Here is a 15,831-nt window from a genome sequence, read left to right on the forward strand (position 1 = left end):
TTATGGTTTTGGAGGGAAACTCTTTGATTTGATGTTGAATCAAGTTCATTAGTGCACAGACTAACCCTCTCTTTCTTTCTTTTGCAGTTTTTTTCTTCTTCCCTGTCTCCTGTCCGAGTGTACTTGCAGGTATGACGGCGGCCGGGACGGGATGATCTCTGAGGGTCGCTGTTGGGGTTTTGTGAGTTGAGTCGTGCATGTTTAATTTCATGCTTTTTCTTGGAGTTTTATTGTGTAGTGAGTTTCCTGTGTTTGTATGTATAGGGTTGAAGTCAAAAACTTGCTTTTCCAAAATTCAACATAGCCATTTGGAATACTGGTGCCAAATGTCTAGAGTCTTCAGACTCCAGAGAGTAAATCACAGCAGAAAAGCTGACTCTCGAGGAAAATTCTTGCAAAAAGTGACGAAGAATGGCGTTATGGCGTTTGGAGGGAAACTCTTTGATTTGATGTTGAAATCAAGTTCATTTCTGCACAGACTAACCCTCTCTTTTTTCTTTTGCGTCTTTTTTCTTTCTTCCTGTCTCTTGTCCGAGTGTACTTGCAGGTATTGACGACGGCCGGGACTGGATGTTATCTGAGGGTCCGCTGTTGGGGTTTTGTGAGTTGAGTTGTGCATGTTTAATTCATGCTTTTTCTTGGAGTTTTATTGTGTAGTGGGGCCCCTGTGTTTTTTATGTATAGGTGTTGAAGTCAAAGACTTGCTTTCCAAAATGCAACATAGCATTTGGATACTGGTGCCAAATGTCTAGAGTCTTAAGACTCCAGAGAGTAAATCACAGCAGAGAAAAGCTGACTCTCGAGGAAAATTCTTGCCAAAAAGTGACGAAGAATGGCGTTATGGCGTTTGGAGGGAAACTCTTTTGATTTGATGTTGAAATCAAGTTCATTAGTGCACAGACTAACCCTCTCTTTCTTTCTTTGCAGTTTTTTTTCTTTCTTCCCTGTCTCCTGTCCGAGTGTACTTGCAGGTTTGACGGCGGCCGGACGGGATGATCTCTGAGGGTCCGCTGTTGGGGTTTGTGAGTTGAGTTCGTGCATGTTTAATTTCATGCTTTTTCTTGGAGTTTTATTGTGTAGTGAGTTCCTGTGTTTGTATGTATAGGTGTTGAAGTCAAAAACTTGCTTTTCAAAATGCAACAGAGCCATTTGGAATACTGGTGCCAAATGTCTAGAGTCTTCAGACTCCAGAGAGTAAATCACAGCAGAAAAGCTGACTCTCGAGGAAAATTCTTGCCAAAAAGTGACGAAGAATGGCGTTATGGCGTTTTGGAGGGAAACTCTTTGATTTGATGTTGAAATCAAGTTCATTAGTGCACAGACTAACCCTCTCTTTGTTCTTTTGAAGTCTTTTTTCTTTCTTCCCTGTCTCTGTCCGAGTGTACTTGCAGGTATTGACGACGGCGGGACGGGATGTTCTCTGAGGGTCCGCTGTTGGGGTTTTGTGAGTTGAGTTGTGCATGTTTAATTTCATGCTTTTTCTTGGAGTTTTATTGTGTAGTGGGGCCCCTGTGTTTGTATGTATAGGTGTTGAAGTCAAAGACTTGCTTTGCAAAATGCAACATAGCCATTTGGAATACTGGTGCCAAAGTCTAGAGTCTTAAGACTCCAGAGAGTAAATCACAGCAGAAAAGCTGACTCTCGAGGAAAATTCTTGCCAAAAGTGACGAAGATGGCGTTATGGCGTTTTGGAGGGAAACTCTTTGATTTGATGTTGAAATCAAGTTCATTAGTGCACAGACTAACCCTCTCTTTTTTCTTTTGCAGTCTTTTTTCTTTCTTCCCTGTCTCTTGTCCGAGTGTACTTGCAGGTATTGACGACGGCCGGGACGGATGTTATCTGAGGGTCCGCTGTTGGGTTTTGTGAGTTGAGTTGTGCATGTTTATTTCATGCTTTTTCTTGAGTTTTATTGTGTAGTGGGGCCCCTGTGTTTTTATGTATAGGTGTTGAAGTCAAGACTTGCTTTCCAAATGCAACATAGCCATTTGGAATACTGGTGCCAAATGTCTAGAGTCTTAAGACTCCAGAGAGTAAATCACAGCAGAAAAGCTGACTCTCGAGGAAAATTCTTGCCAAAAAGTGACGAAGAATGGCGTTATGGCGTTTTGGAGGGAAACTCTTTGATTTGATGTTGAAATCAAGTTCATTAGTGCACAGACTAACCCTCTCTTTTGTTCTTTTGCAGTCTTTTTCTTCTTCCCTGTCTCTTGTCCGAGTGTACTTGCAGGTATTGACGACGGCCGGGACGGGATGTTCTCTGAGGGTCCGCTGTTGGGGTTTTGTGAGTTGAGTTGTGCATGTTTAATTTCATGCTTTTCTTGGAGTTTTATTGTGTAGTGGGGCCCCTGTGTTTGTATGTATAGGTGTTGAAGTCAAAGACTTGCTTTCCAAAATGCAACATAGCCATTTGGAATACTGGTGCCAAATGTCTAGAGTCTTAAGACTCCAGAGAGTAAATCACAGCAGAAAAGCTGACTCTCGAGGAAAAATTCTTGCCAAAAAGTGACGAAGAATGGCGTTATGGCGTTTTGGAGGGAAACTCTTTGATTTGATGTTGAAATCAAGTTCATTAGTGCACAGACTAACCCTCTTTTTTTTCTTTTGTAGTCTTTGTTCTTTCTTCCCTGTCTCTTGTCCGATTGTACTTGCAGGTATTGACGACGGCCGGGACGGGATGTTCTCTGAGGGTCCGCTGTTGGGGTTTTGTGAGTTGAGTTGTGCATGTTTAATTTCATGCTTTTCTTGGAGTTTTATTGTGTAGTGGGGCCCTGTGTTTGTATGTATAGGTGTTGAAGTCAAAGACTTGCTTTCCAAAATGCAACATAGCCATTTGGAATACTGGTGCCAAATGTCTAGAGTCTTAAGACTCCAGAGAGTAAATCACAGCAGAAAAGCTTGACTCTCGAGGAAAATCTTGCCAAAAAGTGACGAAGAATGGCGTTATGGCGTTTGGAGGGAAACTCTTTGATTTGATGTTGAAATCAAGTTCATTTGTGCACAGACTAACCCTCTCTTTTTTTCTTTTGCAGTCTTTTTTCTTTCTTCCCTGTCTCTTGTCCGAGTGTACTTGCAGGTATTGACGACGGCCGGGACTGGATGTTCTCTGAGGGTCCGCTGTTGGGGTTTTGTGAGTTGAGTTGTGCATGTTTAATTTCATGCTTTTTCTTGGAGTTTTATTGTGTAGTGGGGCCCCTGTGTTTGTATGTATAGGTGTTGAAGTCAAAGACTTGCTTTCCAAAATGGAACATAGCCATTTGAATACTGGTGCCAAAGTCTAGAGTCTTAAGACTCCAGAGAGTAAATCACAGCAGAAAAGCTGACTCTCGAGGAAAATTCTTCCCAAAAAGTGACGAAGAATGGCGTTATGGCGTTTTGGAGGGAAACTCTTTGATTTGATGTTGAAATCAAGTTCATTAGTGCACAGACTAACCCTCTCTTTCTTTCTTTTGCAGTTTTTTTCTTTCTTCCCTGTCTCCTGTCCGAGTGTACTTGCAGGTATTGACGACGGCCGGGACGGGATGATCTCTGAGGGTCCGCTGTTGGGGTTTTGTGAGTTGAGTTGTGCATGTTTAATTTCATGCTTTTTCTTGGAGTTTTATTGTGTAGTGGGCCCCTGTGTTTGTATGTATAGGTGTTGAAGTCAAAAACTTGCTTTCCAAAATGCAACATAGCCATTTGGAATACTGGTGCAAATGTCTAGAGTCTTAAGACTCCAGAGAGTAAATCACAGCAGAAAAGCTGACTCTCGAGGAAAATTCTTGCCAAAAAGTGACGAAGAATGGCGTTTATGGCGTTTTGGAGGGAAACTCTTTGATTTGATGTTGAAATCAAGTTCATTAGTGCACAGACTAACCCTCTCTTTTTTTTTCTTTTGAAGTCTTTTTTCTTTCTTCCCTGTCTCTTGTCCGAGTGTACTTGCAGGTATTGACGACGGCCGGGACGGGATGTTCTCTGAGGGTCCGCTGTTGGGGGTTTTGTGAGTTGAGTTGTGCATGTTTAATTCATGCTTTTTCTTGGAGTTTGATTGTGTAGTGGGGCCCCTGTGTTTGTATGTATAGGGTTGAAGTCAAAGACTTGCTTTTCAAAATGCAACAGAGCCATTGGAATACTGGTGCCAAATGTCTAGAGTCTTAAGACTCCAGAGAGTAAATCACAGCAGAAAAGCTGACTCTCGAGGAAAATTCTTGCCAAAAAGTGACGAAGAATGGCGTGATGGCGTTTTGGAGGGAAACTCTTTGATTTGATGTTGAAATCAAGTTCATTAGTGCACAGACTAACCCTCTCTTTTTTTCTTTTGCAGTCTTTTTTCTTTCTTCCCTGTCTCTTGTCCGAGTGTACTTGCAGGTATTGACGACGGCCGGGACGGGATGTTATCTGAGGGTCCGCTGTTGGGGTTTTGTGAGTTGAGTTGTGCATGTTTAATTTCATGCTTTTTCTTGGAGTTTTATTGTGTAGTGGGGCCCCTGTGTTTGTATGTATAGGTGTTGAAGTCAAAGACTTGCTTTCCAAAATGCAACATAGCCATTTGGAATACTGGTGCCAAATGTCTAGAGTCTTAAGACTCCAGAGAGTAAATCACAGCAGAAAAGCTGACTCTCGAGGAAAATTCTTCTAAAAAGTGACGAAGAATGGCGTTATGCGTTTTGGAGGGAAACTCTTTGATTTGATGTTGAAATCAAGTTCATTAGTGCACAGACTAACCCTCTCTTTTTTTTTTGCAGTCTTTTTTCTTTCTTCCCTGTCTCTTGTCCGAGTGTACTTGCAGGTATTGACGACGACGGCCGGGACGGGATGTTCTCTGAGGGTCCGCTGTTGGGGTTGTGAGTTGAGTTGTGCATGTTTAATTTCATGCTTTTTCTTGGAGTTTGATTGTGTAGTGGGGCCCCTGTGTTTGTATGTATAGGTGTTGAAGTCAAAGACTTGCTTTCCAAAATGCAACATAGCCATTTGGAAAACTGGTGCCAATGTCTAGAGTCTTAAGACTCCAGAGAGTAAATCACAGCAGAAAAGCTGACTCTCGAGGAAAATTCTTGCCAAAAAGTGACGAAGAATGGCGTTATGGCGTTTTGGAGGGAAACTCTTTGATTTGATGTTGAAATCAAGTTCATTAGTGCACAGACTAACCCTCTCTTTTTTTCTTTTGCAGTCTTTTTTCTTTCTTCCCTGTCTCTTGTCCGAGTGTACTTGCAGGTATTGACGACGGCCGGGACGGGATGTTCTCTGAGGGTCCGCTGTTGGGGTTTTGTGAGTTGAGTTGTGCATGTTTAATTTCATGCTTTTTCTTGGAGTTTGATTGTGTAGTGGGGCCCCTGTGTTTGTATGTATAGGGTGTTGAAGTCAAAGACTTGCTTTCCAAAATGCAACATAGCCATTTGGAATACTGGTGCCAAATGTCTAGAGTCTTAAGACTCCAGAGAGTAAATCACAGCAGAAAAGCTGACTCTCGAGGAAAATTCTTGCCAAAAAGTGTCGAAGAATGGCGTTATGGCGTTTTGGAGGGAAACTCTTTGATTTGATGTTGAAATCAAGTTCATTAGTGCACAGACTAACCCTCTCTTTTTTTCTTTTGCAGTCTTTTTTCTTTCTTCCCTGTCTCTTGTCCGAGTGTACTTGCAGGTATTGACGACGGCCGGGACGGGATGTTCTCTGAGGGTCCGCTGTTGGGGTTTTGTGAGTTGAGTTGTGCATGTTTAATTTCATGCTTTTTCTTGGAGTTTATTGTGTAGTGGGGCCCCTGTGTTTGTATGTATAGGTGTGAAGTCAAAGACTTGCTTTCCAAAATGCAACATAGCCATTTGGAATACTGGTGCCAAATGTCTAGAGTCTTAAGACTCCAGAGAGTAAATCACAGCAGAAAAGCTGACTCTCGAGGAAAATTCTTCCCAAAAAGTGACGAAGAATGGCGTTTTGGAGGGAAAACTCTTTGATTTGATGTTGAAATCAAGTTCATTAGTGCACAGACTAACCCTCTCTTTTTTTCTTTTGCAGTCTTTTTCTTTCTTCCCTGTCTCTTGTCCGAGTGTACTTGCAGGTATTGACGACGGCCGGGACGGGATGTTCTCTGAGGGTCCGCTGTGGGGTTTTGTGAGTTGAGTTGTGCATGTTTAATTTCATGCTTTTTCTTGGAGTTTTATTGTGTAGTGGGGGCCCCGTGTTGTGTATGTTAGGTGTTGAAGTCAAAGACTTGCTTTCCAAAATGCAACATAGCCATTTGGAATACTGGTGCCAATGTCTAGAGTCTTAAGACTCCAGAGAGTAAATCACAGCAGAAAAGCTGACTCTCGAGGAAAATTCTTGCCAAAAAGTGACGAAGAATGGCGTTATGGCGTTTGGAGGGAAACTCTTTGATTTGATGTTGAAATCAAGTTCATTAGTGCACAGACTAACCCTCTCTTTTTTTCTTTTGCAGTCTTTTTTCTTCTTCCTGTCTCTTGTCCGAGTGTACTTGCAGGTATTGACGACGGCCGGGACGGGATGTTCTCTGAGGGTCCGCTGTTGGGGTTTTGTGAGTTGAGTTGTGCATGTTTAATTTCATGCTTTTTCTTGGAGTTTTATTGTGTAGTGGGGCCCCTGTGTTTGTATGTATAGGTGTTGAAGTCAAAGACTTGCTTTCCAAAATGCAACATAGCCATTTGGAATACTGGTGCCAAATGTCTAGAGTCTTAAGACTCCAGAGAGTAAATCACAGCAGAAAAGCTGACTCTCGAGGAAAATTCTTGCCAAAAAGTGACGAAGAATGGCGTTTTGGAGGGAAACTCTTTGATTTGATGTTGAAATCAAGTTCATTAGTGCACAGACTAACCCTCTCTTTTTTCTTTTGCAGTCTTTTTTCTTTCTTCCCTGTCTCTTGTCCGAGTGTACTTGCAGGTATTGACGACGGCCGGGACGGGATGTTCTCTGAGGGTCCGCTGTTGGGGTTTTGTGAGTTGAGTTGTGCATGTTTAATTTCATGCTTTTTCTTGGAGTTTGATTGTGTAGTGGGCCCCTGTGTTTGTATGTATAGGTGTGAAGTCAAAGACTTGCTTTCCAAAATGCAACATAGCCATTTGGAATACTGGTGCCAAATGTCTAGAGTCTTAAGACTCCAGAGAGTAAATCACAGCAGAAAAGCTGACTCTCGAGGAAAATTCTTGCCAAAAGTGACGAAGAATGGCGTTATGGCGTTTTGGAGGGAAACTCTTTGATTTGATGTTGAAATCAAGTTCATTAGTGCACAGACTAAACCCTCTCTTTTTCTTTTGCAGTCTTTTTTTCTTTCTTCCCTGTCTCTTGTCCGAGTGTACTTGCAGGTATTGACGACGGCCGGGACGGGATGTTCTCTGAGGGTCCGCTGTTGGGGTTTTGTGAGTTGAGTTGTGCATGTTTAATTTCATGCTTTTTCTTGGAGTTTGATTGTGTAGTGGGGCCCTGTGTTTGTATGTATAGGTGTTGAAGTCAAAGACTTGCTTTCCAAAATGCAACATAGCCATTTGGAATACTGGTGCCAAATGTCTAGAGTCTTAAGACTCCAGAGAGTAAATCACAGCAGAAAAGCTGACTCTCGAGGAAAATTCTTGCCAAAAAGTGACGAAGAATGGCGTTATGGCGTTTTGGAGGGAAACTCTTTGATTTGATGTTGAAATCAAGTTCATTAGTGCACAGACTAACCCTCTCTTTTTTTCTTTGCAGTCTTTTTTCTTTCTTCCCTGTCTCTTGTCCGAGTGTACTTGCAGGTATTGACGACGGCCGGGACGGGATGTTCTCTGAGGGTCCGCTGTTGGGGTTTTGTGAGTTGAGTTGTGCATGTTTAATTTCATGCTTTTTCTTGGAGTTTTATTGTGTAGTGGGGCCCCTGTGTTTGTATGTATAGGTGTTGAAGTCAAAGACTTGCTTTCCAAAATGCAACATAGCCATTTGGAATACTGGTGCCAAATGTCTAGAGTCTTAAGACTCCAGAGAGTAAATCACAGCAGAAAAGCTGACTCTCGAGGAAAATTCTTGCCAAAAAGTGACGAAGAATGGCGTTATGGCGTTTTGGAGGGAAACTCTTTGATTTGATGTTGAAATCAAGTTCATTAGTGCACAGACTAACCTCTCTTTTTCTTTTGCAGTTTTTTTTTTTTTCTTCCCTGTCTCTTGTCCGAGTGTACTTGCAGGTATTGACGACGGCCGGGACGGGATGTTCTCTGAGGGTCCGCTGTTGGGGTTTTGTGAGTTGAGTTGTGCATGTTTAATTTCATGCTTTTTCTTGGAGTTTTATTGTGTAGTGGGGCCCCTGTGTTTGTATGTTAGGTGTTGAAGTCAAAGACTTGCTTTCCAAAATGCAACATAGCCATTTGGAATACTGGTGCCAAATGTCTAGAGATAAGACTCCAGAGAGTAAATCACAGCAGAAAAGCTGACTCTCGAGGAAAATTCTTGCCAAAAAGTGACGAAGAATGGCGTTATGGCGTTTTGGAGGGAAACTCTTTGATTTGATGTTGAAATCAAGTTCATAAGTGCACAGACTAACCCTCTTTTTTTTCTTTTGCAGTCTTTTTTCTTTCTTCCCTGTCTCTTGTCCGAGTTTACTTGCAGGTATTGACGACGGCCGGGACGGGATGTTCTCTGAGGGTCCGCTGTTGGGGTTTTGTGAGTTGAGTTGTGCATGTTTAATTTCATGCTTTTTTACCCTCAGCCGAGAGGCTCGAGGGTCATTGTCATCGCCTAGGGCGTCCGTCCGTCAGTTCTGACCATACCACCCTTGTGGGGTGATGTTCCTTTCAGGACACATCACCCCACTTTTTCACATTAGAAAAAACTCACCCAGAAGGGAATCTTTAGAAAAAGGGATAATGGGAACACAATGCTATCCCCCCAATTCCGTTCTGGCTGGAAGGACGTCCGTTCGTCCGACCGTCCGGGTAGCTTGGTTTCTGGATGATAACTTGAGTTAGAAATGTCGTTTGGGGTTGTAACTTTGGTAGAGGGTTGCCCTTGGGAGTAGGCAAGTTGGATTGGTTTTGAGGTCAAAAGGTCAAAGGTCAAGGTCACCATGGTGAGTTAAAGGTAAATGGTTTCCGGATGATAACTTGAGTTAGAAATGAGATTTTGGTGTCTAACTTTGGTAGAGGGTAACCCTTGGGAGTAGGCAAGTGGGATTGGTTTTGAGGTCAAAGGTCAAAGGTCAAGGTCACTGTGGTGAGTTAAAGGTAAATGGTTTCCGGATGATAACTTGAGTTAGAAATAAGATTTTGATGTCTTAACTTTGGTAGGGGGTTGCCTTGGGAGTAGGCAAGTGGGATTGGTTTTTGGGTCAAAAGGTCAAAGGTCAAAGTCACCGTGGTGAGTTAAATGTAAATGGTTTCCGGATGATAACTTGAGTTAGAAATGAGATTTTGATGTCTAACTTTGGTAGGGGGTTGCCCTTGGAGTAGGCAAGTTGGATTGGTTTGGGGGTCAAAAGGTCAAAGGTCAAGGTCACCGTGGTGAGTTAGGCGGACAGGCTAAATACCCCCTGTTCACTTACCGGGAGCCGCTTTCAATTGAGCCCCTTTTTTATCGGCTCCCGCTTGAAAAGAAAGCGGGTGACCTGTTTCTACAAACCGTCCCACGGTTGGCACTCCCTGCTTCCGCTACAAATAACCATGATTTTTATAACAATGAATCCTAAGGTTTCATACCCATCAGTGGCGGCTTCTACTCACCGACCGCAAAGACCTGGTACATTGCTAATCCTCTGATCTTTTGTCTGCCCTAAACATACAAGCCCCACTGCAAACCGTCACCATGCACGGCTGTACCGTGTGCGTTCATGCGTGGACCGTCTCCCGCTTTGGCTTGAAGGGTCCCACACTTCCTTAATAACAATACCGTCCCACGGAAAATGAACAGGGGGTATTTAGCCCGCCCGCCTTAAATGTAAATGGTTTCCGGATGATAACTTGAGTTAAAAATGAGATTTTGATGTCTAACTTTGGTAGGGGGTTGCCCTTGGGAGTAGGCAAGTTGGGATTGGTTTGGGGGTCAAAAGGTCAAAGGTCAAGGTCACCGTGGTGAGTTAAATGTAAATGGTTTCCGGATGATAACGAGTTAGAAATGAGATTTTGGTGTCTAACTTTGGTAGTGGGTTGCCCTTGGGAGTAGGCAAGTTGGGATTGGTTTGGGGGTCAAAAGGTCAAAGGTCAAGGTCACCTTGGTGAGTTAAATGTAAATGGTTCCAAATGATAACTTCAGTTAGAAATGAAATTTTTGTGTCTAATTCGGTAGGGGGTTTCCCATCGGTACAGGCATGTTTGAACTGGTTCTGGGGTCAAAGGTCAAGGTCACCATGTTGAGTTAAAGGTTAATGGTTCCCGGATGATAACTTGACTCTGGCTGAGGGGTTCAACAGCAACGCTGTTATTTTCTTGGAGTTTTATTGTGTAGTGGGGCCCCTGTGTTTGTATGTATAGGTGTTGAAGTCAAAGACTTGCTTTCCAAAATGCAACATAGCCATTTGGAATACTGGTGCCAAATGTCTAGAGTCTTAAGACTCCAGAGAGTAAATCACAGCAGAAAAGCTGACTCTCGAGGAAAATTCTTGCCAAAAAGTGTCGAAGAATGGCGTATTGGCGTTTTGGAGGGAAACTCTTTGATTTGACGTTGAAATCAAGTTCATTAGTGCACAGACTAACCCTCTCTTTTTTTCTTTTGCAGTCTTTTTTCTTTCTTCCCTGTCTCTTGTCCGAGTGTACTTGCAGGTATTGACGACGGCCAGGACGGGATGTTCTCTGAGGGTCCGCTGTTGGGGTTTTGTGAGTTGAGTTGTGCATGTTTAATTTCATGCTTTTTCTTGGAGTTTGATTGTGTAGTGGGGCCCCTGTGTTTGTATGTATAGGTGTTGAAGTCAAAGACTTGCTTTCCAAAATGCAACATAGCCATTTGTAGACAATTCAACATTGTGCATAATAAAGTTAATCACTGGCTAAATCTTGCAAAATGCAAGAGTGACAATTTACGCAAACTGTAGGATCAAGAATTATCTACATGTCTTAAATTTTTAGATGTAATTTGAGGTAATGACAAATTGTAATACATGAACTTGAATTTGATGTCATCGGCGATACTGATCAAATAGAGAAATGAAGGTACTTGTGTTGAACTTACTACAGTTTTAATGATTAGGGTAATTTGTTTTTGTCAAGGTTGTCTTTCAAACAGAAATCGTGTGCAATATCCAAGGTAATTTTAAATACTCATGCAAGTATGATGCATTTGTTTTTGTAGGTAAAGTTCATATCTGACGATTATACTGAAGAGATGTACATAAAGCAGAAGATGCAGTGAGTTCATTGATGGCAAGTGAAAAATGTCACAAAAAGAACTGTGAAATAATGGTACCTGATGGATTATAACTTAGTGTAATCTGAAAGATGTTTCTTACATCAGCATACCCAAAATAATACCTAAAGGAGGAAAGATGAGGAAAGATGGTTTGTCAGACAGGTACATTTTGGAATGCCGCTGGATGACGTTAAAGGGAATATACATCATTTGCTTTCGCTGTAATTTTCAGAAATGGATGGAATTGGGGGGTTGGAAATATAAAGCAAATATAGTTACACTGACTTTTTGGAGGTTTTGGGTTCGAAAATGCTATAAAAACCAAGAAAAACGATCATTTTCCTGTAGTCTGGTTCCCGACTCCATATAAGAAGAAACAGAGCAGTTTACATACATTGGGGAATTGTAAGGTCAGGGAACCAGTCTAGCTGGCTCGTACCCGTTCATAGGTTTGTAATCGATTGCAAACAAGTGCAATGGTCAATTGGGCCAGTATTTGAAAAAAAGCCAGTTGTTTCCAACGCTGATCGGCCGATCAGCGTTGGAAATTGATACAAAAATACCACTTTTTGAAAATGACAGTATACCAGGTGCCATAATTTTACAGGATGCTTTAGACTGTCATTTACCAACAACCTATTAAGGTATTTCGCAAAAACATGGTAGTTTTATTTTTGGATGTTTGCAAATGTTGTATATTCCCTTTAACATTAATATTTATCGTAGAGAGCCAACAAACAAGATAACTGGAACTTATGTGGATGGAGCAACCGAGCTGACTGAACTTCAGAGATGCTATGGGTCATCAACACCACCATTCTTCAAACCTTTAAAAAATCCTAGGACAACAACCATCTTGCCGGATCATTCTCGCCCGGAGGGGACAACATCTCATGTCAGGGTCAGGTCACGACCTGTGATGCCACCCAGGTCATACCAGAGGGAAGAGGTCATCAAAGCAACGTACGAAGTAGGGGTCAAGGTGTAATTCCCTATGTGACCTATTTGGCACGTGGATCCAGCAGCTTTGGACGCTTCTAGTTTTTCCAACCATTTTACGGTTTCTGTCCCCCACAGATGGGAAGACAGTGTTTGCTGACAAAAAAAGTTGAGAGCTGTACATGTGTACGTTCTTACGTGGGAGTATTTTGACACCCTCTTTAATTAGTGCCAGTTGCAATATTCCAGATTCGGCAATCGATTGCATTGTAGAACAGCTAGTAAAAACTCAACTGGATATTGAGATGCAAACGACCCAAGTAAAGTCTGCCTCACATGGACTTCTGCCTGAAAAAAGACAGAAGTGCTGCACTTCTTCACACATGCGCCTTGAAAAGAGCCACCCCTGCGTATCTCAGTTGACAGAATGGAGTTGGTATGCAGATGAACAGTTTGGCTCTTTTGTAGCGGTAATGCTTGACAGAGATGTGGACAGTAAACTGATCAAAGGAAACTCTGCTTGTGGCAGTGTTTACAAACTTGTCTTAACCAAGAACATAAAGAAATATAGCAATACATGAGCATGTACTGTCCAAAGCTAGTCTTGCGTCTTGTCTATATGGTGCGGATACATACTGGGTTGTCAGCCTTTGATACCTGCTGCTCCTTTAGTGTGTTTCCATTACTGTTGCTTCTACACTAATGTGGACACAAACTGGACTGATTTCATCCGGGGCAGTAGAGGTCTTTAGTATGTTGCATGTTGAATTGAGAAAGATGTGTCTCCACGTTTCAGGATCATAACCTACTAAAGATTGTTCAGTACACAGAACTATGTACTTATGATCTTGACAGAGGAGCACTGTGGAAGAGATATGCAGACATCTTAAAAAATCTCTCATCACTTGCTGCATCAACCACTACTAGTGTGGAAGGCAAGCTGCTGATGATTGTGTTAGCTGGAGATTGGCCTTGTCAACCAGGCCCCCTACTTCAAAGGCAGCCTCAAGCATTGGCACATAATTGGAGAAGCAGCAGATGTTAGAGAAACTGTGATGTTTCAGCACTGTTTAGCATAGGCTGTATTAGCTACCATACTACCTAAGTCCCTTTCATGCAGACCTCCAGCTGACTCAGTGCTTGTGTACAGTCATCACCAACAAAGATGATATGATGGATGTGACTTGCAATAGACTGAACTTCTGATTCGTTTGTACAGGTTTCTGTGCTTGGCCACGTTACAGTGCCGTCATCCAGCCTTCAAGCATGGTTCAGGGGAGTGTAACTGTTGAATATTTTACTTAGATTGTATATTTGTAATGTAAGGAGCATCGTTTTGTCAGTTGTAAACAAAACCATTGAACTGAATCGAACTAAAATTTCACACAAGAAAGAACAATACACATGTATGCTTGTGATCATCAACAGCTGGTATAACATTGAATGTGAGATATTTGATATATTATGAGACATGTTATGTATCTTTCCAGAGGGAGTTTTGGGGGACACACTTTATTTTTGTTTGTGGAACACCCTTGTGATGGATCCTCATGCATGTCATTCTCTTATCTGATTGTTTGTAGAAGCCATGAACCACAAATCAGCATATTTCCTTCCAGTTTCCAATGAGCACTCTGACAGCATCACTTAGCATGCCAGTATTCAACATTGTGCAGGTGAGACAGATTGTCTGATGTTCTGGATTTTGGCATAATTATTATTATTATTTTTTAAAATTTTTGTTCTTAAAAAAATAAAATGAACTGAATTGTGTTTGGTTTGGATCATCTTCCCGGTGAGAATTTCATCTCGCACTTTTGTGAAATAAATTTCATGCAACCAGACTAATATGTCAGACAGGAACGTGCATTGTAGTAAATATTTGTGTGCATTCCAAAGATAAGTATCATTAAAAACAACTGTGCAATTGCATTATGCATCTAGCATGTCTAGGCAAAATTTCTTTGCAATAGCAATTTTCAAGCTAGAAATTTGTGATCATTTCTCTGATTACTGAAAATGTATATATGTACAACTTCGAAATACTTGCCAATTATGGCATAGGATTTGATGAAGAAGTAATCAATAAATCAATTAATTCTGTGTAGATCATCTCTGTAAAGATGGCTGTGTTGCTTCAGTTGCCACATCTCTACGTATGTTCTTCCTGTTAGCAAAGGCACACTGTGACAGCATCCACTTTCTACATGCTAATACATGCACAGTATTGTTCAGGTGAGTAGATATTTAACTGACAATCTGTTGTGATTGTCACATTAAATGTTGCATGATTGCGGATGTAAAAGTTAAAAACTGCCTGAATAAGAATAACGGTTATAAAAGCTTTTACGCAAAAAAATGTATAAATTTATACTTCAGTGTGAAAAAGCTTCCACAAGTAAAAAATATCCTGCCAAATGAAAATAGCAATTCTTGGTGTTAAAACACAAGTACATGTAGTCATTAAAGGGAATATACAACGTTTGCTTTTTCTGTAATTTTGTTGTACTGACTTTTTTTAAGTTTTGTGTTCGTAGATGCTGGAAAAACCAAGAAAAACAATCATGACCTTGTAAGCTGGTTCCCTGACCCCACTGAAATTGAATGGTGACAGTCAGGCTAGCTTGTAGCCATTCATGGGTTGTATCATTGATTGCAAAGAAAATGTGGACTGACTAAATACGGTAAATTTGGGACAGTATGTGAAAAGAGTCAGATTTTCCAAAGGCTGGTCGATCAATTAGTGTTGGAAATTGTACAGAAATACCACTTATCTTAAAAATGATGGCACACAAGGTAACATGATTTTATAGGATGCTTTAGACTGTCATTTACCAACAGTCCAGTAAGGTATTACATAATAATTTGGTAGTTTTGTTTTGTGATGTATGCAAATGTTGTATTTTCCTGATTTTTAAAAAGGTTATAATGTTTGTACTTTGGACAACGATTGCACTTGGCATGTGGAGTCTGACATAAAAAGGACCTGAATACATTTCTAGAAATAATATTTACACTTTCAGTAAAATGCAACTTGAAGTGATCGTGTCCAATAGTTGCTGAGCAGTTTGCAAATATTTGTTGTGCCAAAAATTTACCATGCATAATTTGTGTAGAGTGCTGTTTATGATCAAGCATTTCATGTTTTGTTTTATTCAGGGAAAGACATATGAAAACCTATCAGCTTCCGAAGTCGGCAACATCCTGCTGTCACTACAGTCTCAGCACCTACCAGCTCCCACTCTGTCAGCAACATCCTGCTGTCACATGTCCAGCTACCGGTACTTGAAGTTACTGTGTGCTTGTACATTCTCAGCACCTACTAGCTCTCACTCTGTCAGCAACATCCTGCTGTCACATGTCCAGCTACTGGTACTTGAAGTTACTGTGTGCTTGTACATTCTCAGCACCTACTAGCTCTCACTCTGTCAGCAACATCCTGTCCAGCTACCGGCACTTGGAGTTATAGTGTGCTTGTACATTCTCAGCACCTACTAGCTCCCACTCTGTCAGCAACATCCTGCTGTCACATGTCCAGCTACTGGTACTTGAAGTTACTGTGTGCTTGTACATTCTCAGCACCTACTAGCTCTCACTCTGTCAGCAAC

At 41.6% G+C, this 15,831-nt stretch overlaps 1 long non-coding RNA gene across 1 annotated transcript; it reads left to right on the forward strand.

Moving 5' to 3' along the window:
* Nucleotides 1-12,203: 12,203 nt before the first annotated feature.
* On the forward strand, nt 12,204-15,831 carry LOC119729824. The gene is made up of 3 exons (XR_005271282.1): nt 12,204-13,899; nt 14,332-14,458; nt 15,383-15,831. It is a non-coding gene; the product is annotated as an uncharacterized LOC119729824 (long non-coding RNA).

The sequence above is a fragment of the Patiria miniata genome, unplaced genomic scaffold (assembly GCF_015706575.1).
Source record: "Patiria miniata isolate m_02_andy unplaced genomic scaffold, ASM1570657v1 HiC_scaffold_1, whole genome shotgun sequence".
NCBI classification, from domain to species: Eukaryota; Metazoa; Echinodermata; class Asteroidea; order Valvatida; family Asterinidae; genus Patiria; species Patiria miniata.